Source organism: Choloepus didactylus, chromosome 4 (assembly GCF_015220235.1).
Source record: "Choloepus didactylus isolate mChoDid1 chromosome 4, mChoDid1.pri, whole genome shotgun sequence".
NCBI classification, from domain to species: Eukaryota; Metazoa; Chordata; class Mammalia; order Pilosa; family Megalonychidae; genus Choloepus; species Choloepus didactylus.
In genome coordinates, this window is record NC_051310.1 from 185,439,480 (window position 1) to 185,452,597 (window position 13,118).

Genomic DNA, 13,118 nt, shown 5'->3' on the forward strand with positions numbered 1-13,118 from the left:
AAAGATACTTCTTTTATGTTCTATAGTATGGCCTAGCTTGGCAAATGTTCCATGTGCACTTGGGAAAATATGCATTCTGCTTTTGTTGGGTGGAGTGAACTATAAATATCAATCATGTCGAATTAGCTGATATTATTATCTAAGTTTTCTATATCCTCTTTGATTTTCTGTCTACTTCCTCTTTATATTATTGTGAGAGAGATATTGAAATCTCTGACTAAAATTGGGGATTGTCTCTCTGCCTTTACAGTTCTATAAGTATCTGCTTCATGTATTTTTTTATTCATATTTATTGAGATATATTCACATACCATGTTGTCATACAAAACAAAGCATACATTCAGTTGTTCACAGTACCAGTATATAGTTGTGTATTCATCACCAAAATTAATTTTTGACATTTTCATTATCATACATGCAAAAATAATAAGAGTAAAAATTAAAGTGAAAAAAGAACAATTAAAGTAAAAAAGAACACTGGGTGCCTTTTTCTCCTTTTTTGTTTTTTTTTCTTCCCCCATTTTTCTACTCATCCATCCATAAACGAGACAAAGGGGAGCATGGTCAATATGGCTTTCCCAATCACATTGTCACCCCTCATAAGCTACATTTTTATACAATTGTCTTCAAGATTCATGGGTTCTGGGTTGTAGTTTGATAGTTTCAGGTATTTACTGCTAGCTATTCCAGTTCATTAGAACCTAAAAAGGGTTGTCTAAATTGGGTATTAGAGTGCCCACCAGAGTGACCTCTTGGCTCCTTCTGGAATCTCTCTGCCACTGGAGCTTATTTCATTTCCTTTCACATCCCCCTTTTGGTCAAGAAGATGTCCTCCATCCCACGATGCTGGGTCCAGATTCCTCCCTGGGAGTCATATTCCATGTTGCCAGGGAGATTCACTCCCCTGAGTGTCAGATCCCACATGGGGGGAGGGCAGTGATTTCACCTGCCAAGTTGGCTTAGCTGAAGAGAGAGGGCCACATCTGAGCAACAAAGAAGCATTCAGGAGGAGGCTCTTAGGCACAATTGTAGAGAGGCCTAGCCTCTCCTTTGCAGCGACAGTCTTCCCAAGGGCAAGTCCTGTGGTAGAGGGCTCAGCCCATCAAAACACCAGTCCCCTATGTCTGTGAGCACATCAGCAACCATCGAAGTGGGAGAGACCAACACCCCTGCATTCTCCACCAGCTCTTCAAGGGGACTCTGCATATTTTTTTCATTGTTTTTTTTTCCTCCAATTAACTTTTTTTTTAAATCAACTATATAAACAAAATTAAAAAAAAAACATACAATAAAAAAAAAATGTTCAGACAAACCATAACATGTTTCCTACTCTACCCCAAGAAAATAACCCAATATAGCAACATTTCTGTGAACTTGTTCTCATCACACCCACCAGAAATTAACAAACCATAGTCATTCCTTGGCATTCCCAGAATGTTAAACTCACCCACGAAAGCTTATCTGTTCTTATTGGGTTATCGTTCCCCCTTCACCAATTGCTCTCTATCGCTAGTTCCCCTACATTCTACATTATAAACCATTTATTTTAGGAGTGTGTTGTTTAAACCCCAGGTGTTTCTGAATTTTCTAAGTCTCTGATGGTTATTGACTTCTAATTGTGTTCCATTGTGGTCAGAGAATGTACTTTGAATAATTTCAATTTTTTTTAAATTTATTGAGGCTTGTTTTATGTCCCAGTATATGGTCTATTCTGGAGAAAGTTCTGTCAATCACTAGAGAACAATGTGTATCCTGGTGATTTGAGATGAAATGTTCTATATATGTCTGTTAAATCACATTCATTTATCAGATTGCTTAGGTTTTCAATTTCCTTATTGGTCTTCTGTCTGGTCGATCTATCTATAGGAGAGAGTGATGTGTTGAAGTCTCCCACAATTATTGTGGAAACATCCATTGTTTCCTTTAGGTTTGCCAGTGTTTGTCTCATGTATTTTGTGGCACCATGATTGGGTGCATAAACATTTATGATTGTTATTTCTTCTTGTTGAATTGCCCCTTTTAATAGTATGTAGTGGCCTTCTTTGTGTCTCATAATATCCTTGCATTTAAAGTCTATTTTATCTGAGATTAATATGCTACTCTTGCTTTCTTTTGGCTGTAGCTTGCATGAAATACTTTTTTCCTTCCTTCCACTTTCAATTTCTTTGTGTTCCTGTGTCTAAGATGAGTCTCTTGTATGCAACATATTAATGGTTCATATTTTTTGATCCATTCTGCCAATCTGTATCTTTTAATTGGGGAGTTTAATCCATTTACATTCAATGTTATTACTGTGAAGGCATTTCTTGAATCAGCCATCCTATCCTTTGGTTTATGTTTGTTGAGTACAATTTTTCCCTCTCTCTCTTATTGTCCTTTAATGAACCAATATTGAATCTCTTTAGTACTGAACCTTTTTCCATCTCTCTCTCTCCTTTCTTTGTTTCTCTGTTGGTAGGGCTCTCTTTAGAATCTGAAGTAGGGCAGATCTTTTATTAGCAAAATCTCTCAGCATTTGTTTGTGAAAAATTTAAGCTCTCCCTCAAATTTGAGGGAGAGCTTTGCTGGATAAAGTATTCTTGGTTGGAAATTTTTCTCTCTCAGAATTTTAAATATGTCATGCCACTGCCTTCTCACTTCCATGGTGGCCGCTGAGTAGTCACTACTTAGTCTTCTGTTGTTTCCTTTGTATGTGGTGAATTGCTTTTCTCTTGCTGCTTTCAGAACTTGCTCCTTCTCCTCAGTATTTGACAGTCTGATCAGAATATGTCTTGGGGTGCATTTGTTTGGATTTATTCTATTCGGAGTTCGCTGGGCATTTATGCTTTGTGTCTTTATATTGTGTAGAAGGTTTGGGAAGTTTTCCCCAACAATTTCTTTGAATACTCTTTCTAGACCTTTACCCTTCTCTTCCCCTTCTGGGACACTAATGGGTCTTATATTTCAACGTTTTATTTTATCTATCATATCGCTGAAGTCCATTTCTATTTTTTCATTTTTTTCCCCATTCTTTCTTTTGTTCTTTCATTTTCCATTCTGTGGCCCTCAAGGTCACTGATTCATTGTTCAGCTTCCTCTAGTCTTGTACTATGAGTATCCAAAATCTTTTTAATTTGGTCAACAGTTTCTTTTATTTCCATAAGATCATTTATTTTTTTTTATTTACTCTTGCAGTTTCTTCTTTATGCTCTTTTAGGGTCTTCTTCATGTCCTTTATATCCTGTGCCATGCTCTCATTGTTTGTCTTTAGTTCTTTGATTAATTGCTCCAAGTACTGTGTCTCCTCTGACCTTTTGATTTGGGTATTTGGGTTTGGGTTTTCCATATTGTCTGGTTTTTTCATGTGCTTTAAAATTTTCTGTTGTTTTTGGCCTCTTGGCATTTGCTTTACTTGATAGGGTTCTTTTAGGATATGTAGAATTATTCACAGCCTAATCTCTAATTTGTCAGATCTACAGATTGGTGGAGTACACTTGCTCTAACTAACCAGCAGATGGCATTCGCGAGTCACCTATTCCCCTCAAGTCAGTTCTCCCAACTTTGTCTTTGTGGTGTGTGGGAGTCTGATTCTTGTGGGGTCTAATTGGTGCACCAAGTTTGGATTTGTTGTTGGTGCTGTCTGCCCTGAATGTGGGGCATGTGTCTGAGCAGTTAGGGAGGGAGGGCAGCTTTAGTAATCAAACCTCCCAGGTGTTCCTGGAGATTTAAGGCTGTTGCAAGAGTCTAAACCTTCATTTCAATCTCACCATAGATTGTCTCTGACGCTGACCCACAAGTCCTTGGTATTGGCATATGGGTCCTGGGATTTCTGAGTGGGTCCCTCTTCCAAGCCTTGCCCTTCTAGGGCCTCTGCTGAGGGAAGGTTGTGCTACATCACAAATGCATGCCATCCCTCAAGGGAAGTTCTGGGCTGCCGGGCCATGTAGGTGCGTTCCCAGCCTGCTGTAAGGATGGCTGTAGGGGGCACGTTAATTTCCCCCTTTTCACACAGTTCTGCCTTCCCAGCTCCAGGACAATTAACTGTGGGTGAGCAAAAAGCCTGATACTGTGTCCATGCCTGATACTGTGGCATGTGTGCATGTTGCTGGAAACACTTCCCATCACACTGGGTTTTTTGGTGCAGCTCTGGGCTGTGGCTCTGGCACCAGGCAGGAGCGTGCCCAGCATACTGGGAAGATGGCTGCAAGGAACATGGTTTTTTACCCCTTCTGGCTCACCTCTGCCTGCCTCGCTCCAAGACAATTAGCAGCCAGTACATGAAAGGCTATCTTCCATGCCAGATATTGAGGTGTTCACATAGCCTGTTCCTGCCACGCTTCACTGTGTGGTTCTCACTGCCGTATCTGCAGCCGCTTTTGAGTCTTTTAAAAAAGAACTAGTCCACCTCCAAACACCAACCCATGGTTTCTCCACACCGCAGCATGGCTGCCGGACATTCAGCAGGCTTACTCACTGGTTTCAGAATGCAGACTCCCGGTTTCACCAAGTGCATGGTCCCTGTGGACTTAGCAGACATTGTCCAACTGGTGCATCCCTGGAAAAGGTGTTCTGGGTCACTTTCTGGCTTTTATCTAGTATTTTTCATGAAGGTGTTTTTATGCCCTGTCTCTCCTAGCCGCCATCTTAAGTTTTCCCCTGCTTCATGTATTTTGAAGCTCTGTTAATAGGTGCATAAAAAACTTTTAGGGATAGCATGTGGTCTTAAGTATTACTCTTCTGTAAATGAAAATGATCTTCTTTATCTCTGGTAGTACTATTTACTCTTCAGTCTCCTTTGATAGTAGACATTTTTACATCCTTTTGCATTTAACCTCTTTTTGTGTATATGTATGTATATATTGCTCTTTTAAGCAACATGCAGTTGGGTCTTGATTTCGTATTCATTATGACAAAGTCTGTCTTCTGTGAATTGGGGTCCTTAGACATTTATATATAATGTGACAATTTTCATGGTTAAGTTCCATTATCTTACTTTTTATTTTAATTACCCCATCTGTTCTCTGTCCCCTTTGCCTCTTTGTCTACTTTCATTTGGATTAAATGAATATTTTTTATTATTCCATTTTATCTCCTTTGTTGCTTTTTAGCAATAACTTAATGGGTGATTTAGCATTTAGAATATGTATCTTTAAAGTATTAGATACTGATGACAATTTCAGTTCTAGGTACATATATCCAATTGTCTGTTGTACATTTTCACTTTTATGTTTTGCAGCCTCCTTCATGAATTTTGCCAGTCTTACACACTATCATCCTACTAATTTTGCTATTTCCCCAATGTTTTCTGTTTCTGGCTGCTGAGTAAATGCTGTGTAATTCCCTTTTGCCCTTATTATCCTTTCTGGGCTCTCCCATTGAACTTTTTAATTTAGCATACCTGCCAACTCCCTTTATTTCTGGCCTAATTCCCAGCTCCAATCCCTCTTGGCTAGTTCTGTGTGTTGTCATCTGTAGTCTGGAAATGACCATGAACAACCTTCTATGTGGCTATGCTGCTATTATTAATATTGTAAAAAAAAATAAATAGTTTTATTTAGTTTTGACAAATTTATCATGCTTCTCAGAGGAAAGATTTTGTAAAAATTATCTCAGGACTGGAAGACATAGTAAAGATTCAATTACTAGTTTTAGATAGTATAATTTATTGGCACACACACATAGTTACACGTGGCTTAAAGTTTTCAGAATTTGTATACTTCCAAAAACTAGGAAAATGTATAGTTTGTCAAAATTCCTAATATTTAGCTGAACTTTATTGTTATATTTTAAAATAAAATATTGTCCTATTTAGTGCCACTAACCTTACATTAACATAAATTGCATTGTTAACATTGAAACATGAATAATTTAATAATGTTAAAAAGCATTTTGTGATATTTGTAGAATGCTAAAATTGTGCATAAATTCTTTCTGCATAATTGTGTTTATATTTCAACAAACTGACCTGAAGTATATTATTATTCTAAATTGAGTGCTAGTGGATTTCACCACTTTTATATCACTACTCAAGGATATATGTCATATATTTGATAGCCCACAAAAAAATCTTTTTTCTCCACAATTAAAATTGTCAAGAATAAATTAATATCTTCTTTGACTATTTTGTTTTACTTTGTCTTTTTACAAACAAATGAAATTCTCATATAATAAGTAATAGTTGCAAGAAATTATAGGATAAATTTCTCCACTATAGTTCTCTCCTCAAATATCTAATTAGTCTGGAATAAATGTGATGATCAATATTTTGACATACTACCATTATGATTATGTTAAGCAAAGGAAACATTTTAATGCTGCTGTTTCAAATGGAAACTCACTATGAACTTTAAAGACTGTATATTCTACATTGATCGGACTACTACATGCATGACCTGGATGTCTAGAAAGCAGGAGAATGAGAAAGGAAACAAACATTGATATCTACAATATCGAAAATCTTGTGTTTAGCTGAAAGAGGGAAAGTTCATGTGAATTTGGTAAACAAATAAGAAAAATAAAACAGTATAAAATCAAATAGGCTTGTATGGGCCAGTAATTTAGTTTGGCATTAACAAAAATAGAATATTCTGTGATAAGGTCATATGAACAGGTAAACATCGAGGTGACACACTAAAAAAACAACAATAACAAATAATGGGTCATATAAAATTTGGAACTATCAGAGAAGAAACTGTGGAATATATTAAGATGAATCTTTTGTAGGATTTTGTTAGATAAAGGTTTGGGAGTGGAGGCAAAGATATATTTTATATAAACAAATACGTAAACATGGGTAAGCACAATTCAGGAGAGACAGATCATATGTCAAAATTATATGGATTTTGAGGCATTTAATAAGTGAAAATAAAGCAAGATAAATAGTTTTGAGGCATTATTAGGAAGGATATGAAATTCAGAGCTTATTAGAAAATAGAAGATCAATCATGGAATGTTTTTGATTGTGTATTAATACAATCAAAGTGGTTCTTTTGGAGAGTCTAATTGAATAAAAGTGAAGGATAACATAAGCATAGGAAACTGGAAAATAAGAAGCATCTAGATTAGGCTATTATAAGAAGCTACACGTTAATATATAGACATGGCCTTCAGGATTATCACCAATGAAGGGTGTGTGTGTCTGTGTGTGTGCGCGCTATATGAATTTAAAATTCATATGGAATTGAATGTTCTTCTTTCTAGGGAGCATGCGATATCTGAGTTCATCTCAAGTATTCCCCTTCTTGGATATATATGAATACACATTTTTCTATTTTATTTGTTAAAAAAGTAAAATATATTTATGGCACCATAAAATTATTTGATAATGTATTTATTTACAATATGTCTTACAAGACAGGAAGCAAAAAAGTCTTTGCTAATAATTCTCAATAAAATGTTAGGAAGTATGACCTTTTGGAAACAATAAAAAGATAAAGAATCAAGTACACTAACTGAGATGGATGTTTTGTTTAAAAGGAGGCTAGAGCATGAAACAGAGCAAGAAAACAAAAAACACACTAATGAATTTAAAACATTTGTTAAAGATGGTAAATAGCAGAATGAGAAAATATAAAAAAAAATCACAAGAATGGGAAAGAGTAGTATATGAAAGGACTGGTGGTACATATTTTCATTAAAAAATCTAAATAAATATGGTACAATTATGATATTTTTTCAATGTTGCAAAGGAGATAATTTTTTTATTAGAGAAGTTGTAAGCTTACAGAAAAATGCAGAAAATACAGAGTTCCCATATACACCTACTCACACACACAGTTTTCCCTATTATTAATGCTTTGCATAAGTGTGGTACCTTTGTTAAAATTGGTGAAGAAATATTATCATAATTATACTATTCACTATAATCCATAGTTTACATTAGGGTTCACTATTTGTGTTATAAAGTTCTGTGTTGTTGTTTTTTTAATTTTTATTCCAGTGACATATACACATTAAAATCTACAATTCAGTGGTAATTGCATGCACAGTGTTGTGTTACCATCACCATCATCCATTACCAAACTTTTCCATCATCCCAAATAGAAACTCTGTACATTTTAAGCCTTAACTCTGTATTCCTTACCCTCTACTCCATTCCCTGGTAAACTATATTCTAGATTATGACCCTATGAGTTTGCTTATTCTAATTATTTCATATAAATTGTGTCTGGCTTTCACTCAATGTGATGTCTTCAAGGTTCATCCAGGTTGTTGCATGTATTGGAACTTCATTCCTTTTTATGGCTGAATAATACTCCTTTGTATATAAACATATTTTATTAATCTTTTCACCAGTTGATGTACACGTGTTGCTTCCATTTTTTGGCAATTGTGAGTAATAACTCCATGAACATCAGTATGCAAATATCTGTTCAAGTTCCTGCTTTTGGCCCTTTGAGGTATATATCTGGAAGTAGGGTTGCCTGGTCATGTGCTGATTCTGTCTTTAACTTTCTGAGGAATGACTAAAGCATTTTCTACAGCAGATGCACCATTTTACAAACCCACCAACAATGAATGAGTGTTCCTATTCCACCACATACAGTACTCTCCAAAACCTGTTATTTTCCTTTTTTTTTTTTTAATATAATATAATAGTCCTTCTGGTGGGTATGAAATGGTAACTCATTTTGATTTTGATTTGTATTTCCCTAATAGCTAATGATGTTGAGCATCATTTTCATGTGTTTTTACCCATTTGTATATTTTCTTAGAGAAAGTCCTATTCAACTTTTTTGCCCATTTTTCAGTTGGGTTGTTTGTCTTTTTGTTGTTGAGTTGTAGGATTTATATACATATTCTGGATATTAAATCCTAATCAGATATATATTTCCAAATATTTTCTATCATTTTGTAGGTTCTTTTAAACTTTTATGATTAAGTCCTCTGGTACACAAAATGTTTTACTTTAAAGAAGTCCCAAGTGTATTTATTTTTTTCTTTTGTTGCCCATGCTTTTCATGTAAAGTGTAAGAAACCATTGCCTACCACAGAGTCCTAAAGAGGCTTTGTTATGATTTCTTCCAGGATTTTTTAGTTTTTATTCTTCAAGTCCATGAACACAGAATGTCCTTCCCTTATTTAGTTCTTCATTTATTTCTTGTAGCAATGTTTCATAGTTTTCCATGTATATGTATTTTATATCCTTAGTTAAATTTATCACTAGATATTTTACTATTTTGGTTGCTAAATCCCATCCAAAATTATGTACTCAATTTAATTGTCATTCTCTCCTTGGTTACCCTTTATTTCCTTTTTTTTGTAATTGTGAGAACATCTATACAACACAAATTTTTCCATCTCAACCATTCCCGAGCATACCATTCAATTGTATTAATCACATTCACAATATTATACTATCCTCACCACCTTCTATTACTAAAATTTTCCCATCTCCACAAACAGAAACCCTGTACCCATTATGCATTAGCTCTCCATTCCTCCTACCCTCTTCCCCTGGAAACTTGAACTCTAATTTCTGTCTCTATGAGCTTGCATATTTTCTTTGTAGTTACCACAGGGCTTATATTTAATATCCTGAATCTACAACAACCTCCTTTCAGATCCTTTAGGATTTTAAAAAGTGGAGTTAGAAACCAAAAATATGATAATACTGGTTTTATATCTATTCATGTTATTACTCTCATTGGAGATCTTTATTTCTGCATGAGGCTTCCATCTGTTGTCTATTGTACTTTTCTTACAACCTGCAAAACACTGTTTAGTACCTCTTGTAAGGCATGTCTAATGATGATGAAGCCCTGAGCTTTTGTTTATCTAGGAATATCTTAATCTGTTCCTCAGTTTTGAAAGACAGTTTTGCCAGATGAAAAATTCTTGGTTGATAATTCTTTGCTCCCAGCATTTCAAATATGTCATCCCACTGCCTTCTTGGCTCTGTGGTTTCTGATGAGAACTTGTACTTAATGTTATTGAGTCTCCCTTGTCCATGGCACATTGATTCTCTCTTGTGGCTTTCAGGATCCTCTATCTTTTTCATTTGACAATTTTATTATAATAGTCTGCATTGTGGGTCTATTTGGATTTATTCTGTTTGGAACTCATTGAGCATCTTAGATCTGTATATTCATGTATTTTGTTAAATTTGAGAAATGTTCTGCCATTATTTCTTTGAATATTTTCTCTACCATTCTTTCCTTTCTTCTTCTGGGACTTCCTTACTGTGTATATTGGTACCACAGATTGCTCACGTTCTGCTCACTTTTCTTCATTCTTCCTTCTCTCTGCTCCTTACGCTGAATGTTTCAATGATCTTATCTTTAGGTTCTCTGATTCTTCTTCTTCCAGCTCCAAGCTTCTGTTGAATCCCTCTAGGGAATTTTTTTTTTTATTACTCAATTTCATTCTTTATTACATTTACAACAAATTTTTTTTTCCCTGGGGCAAAATTAGATTTTATTTAATTAATTAATTAATTATTTTTAAATTCAGTTTTATTGAAATACATTCACACACCATACAATCATCCATGGTATACAATCAACTGTCCACAGTGTGATCACATAGTTATGCGTTCATCACCACAATCTATCTCTGAACATTTTCCTTACATCAGAAAGAACCAGAACAAGAATAAAAAATAAAAGTGAAAAAAGAACACCCAAACCATCCCCCCATCCCACCCCATTTGTCCTTTATTTTTTATCCCCATTTTTCTACTCATCCACCCGTACACTAGATAAAGGGGGTGTGATGCATAAGGTTTTCACAACCACACTGTCACCCCCTCTAGGGAATTTTTATGTTATGTTATTATCTTCAGCTCTGTTTGGTTCCTTTACATAGTTTCCATGTCTCTACTGATATTCTATGTGTGTCCAACTATCATTTTCCTTATTAATTCCTTTAGTTCTTCGTCCATGTTTTCCCTTAGCATATTCTTTGAGCATATTTAGGACCATTTTTTAGAAGTCTTTGTCTGGTATATCCCAAGTCTGGTCCCCCTCATTGATGCTTTCTAATCCTTTAATTTTCTCCTTTGCCTGTACCATCATTTCCTGTTTCCTTGAATATTTTGTAATCTTTTGTTCAAACCTAGGCATTTTGATATTTTAATGTGCTATTGCTGAATTTAGACTCAGGGGTGTCTCTTCCTTAAGCATGTATCCAGCTGGTGTTATTTCCTTGAATTCCAGGAACTAACAACGAGAACAAAAATTTCAGAAAAGAAAACAGCTTCCCTAGTCTTTGCAGATTGACCTTCAGGCTTTATCCATAAAATGAGTTTAGAGAATAGCTCCAGGCCAAAGCATAGGGGCCTCCCTGATCCATTCTGTGCATGTGTCTTTTCTTGGGTATGCACATACGGCCTTAGAAATTCCCCTGTTTACATGGTTCCAAATGACCTCTCTGTCCTAAGTAACAGTTTTCTCATGAGCCTGGGCACTGCATTGTATTTCCCACATTCAGCAATCCCTTGCCCCAGGCAGCACCACTTGACTGCTCCCCCATAGCATTCTGTAGGAGAGCTTGGTGAACCACCTTCCATATGCAGGGTGAGTTACAGGATGGTGATTACCTCGCACCACCAAAAGATGAAAGCACCAAAAAATTCTACAGTACCTTCTCTAAGTTTCAGATATACTCTTTCCTGCCCTTATTATGTAGTAGCAACCATAGTCCTCATAATCATTACACTACAACGATATAGTATTACCTTTCTTGGCCTCTGATCTAAAAAGTTATTCAATGACCAGTCAGCATTCAAAGTCTCAGATTTAGACCTATGTTCTCTGGTGATAATATTGCTCTCCAGGGAACCTGGACCTCTAACCAGAAGAGTCTCAGTTTGTAAAGAATCAAAACACAATTTCTGAATGTGGGTAATAAAGTGATATTTGAAGGAACCAATCTTACTTCCATCCTTTGGTTCCCAGGACCATGCTTCCTACATATGAAGGATACAGCTATTGCTTTTATGAGTGTGGTATCCTGGAGGACAGCATCCACAGCTGGTGTCTTAGTTTAGTGTCAGTCTTAGCCCAGAAACTTTGTAATGTGTCTATTAGTGCACATACTTCACTATAAAATGGCACCCTTGGTCTGATGCCATATTATGTGGGACCCAATGTCAGTGTATCAGTTGGTCTCTAAGCTTCTGGGTAGTAGTGATCGCAGAAATACTTCAGACAGGGAAGAAAATTCATATCTGAAGTTAGGCATCTCTTCCAGTAAGGAAAATGTCTCCCATGTCAGGGTGGAAAAGGTCCAATGTAATCAACTTCCACCTACATCGCTAGTTGCCCTCCTTAAGGGCTCAATGCTGATGAAATATGCAAAAGAGCAGTAATTAGATCAGCCTTAATGAGACACGTTCTGGCATGTATAGTTTCCAACCCTGTCAATGTGGCCATTTCATTCATGAGCCCATCGCACACAGCGGCGTAGCTGGGCACAGAGAATGGCCAGCATCCACTGGATGTTATCCGTTCACCAGGTTTTTGAGTGTCCTACATTGAATACTATCTGGTAGGTCCATCCACATGCCTCTACTTTAGACCAGTTTTTTCTGATCTTTTAGTTTTGCTTCTTCTGGACCCTGACTACCCAGCCATTTCTTACTACCTAGTAATTCATGTATATCCTTCTATCAGTTCATTCCTCCTCTCTGTGAACCAAGCCTGAGTTTTTCCCTATGAGACAATGAGTTTAAATTATGGAAGAGGGGTCATTGCATATTTAAATGGAAAAGGAAATGCATATTTAAACCACTTGTCCATGTAATTTTCTGGATCTTCTGTGAGTGCTTGGGTACAATTCTTAATGTACCATTTCCATCACACAATGAATCATTGGTTCTCCTGCCCAAACAGATGACTTGGTGGATCTGACAAGACCCACTTGGTGATGATTACCTCTGGTTACATGGTCATTTGATGGCTAATGATCAGGCTCAAAGCTTGCATTAGTGCCCTATAGAATTCATAAACTTTTTAAGGAAAATTAGAGGTCTGTACTGTAACTCTCCACTTGGGGGTTGCCAGAGACTCCACATATCATCATCAACCATGGGTAACTCTTGCAGGATCAGATGTGATCTTGCACCCCTTCATGGACCTCCTGGAGAAGACGCCATTTATTTCGGTCCCATAATCATCAAAGTTCTAAGCCATCTAATA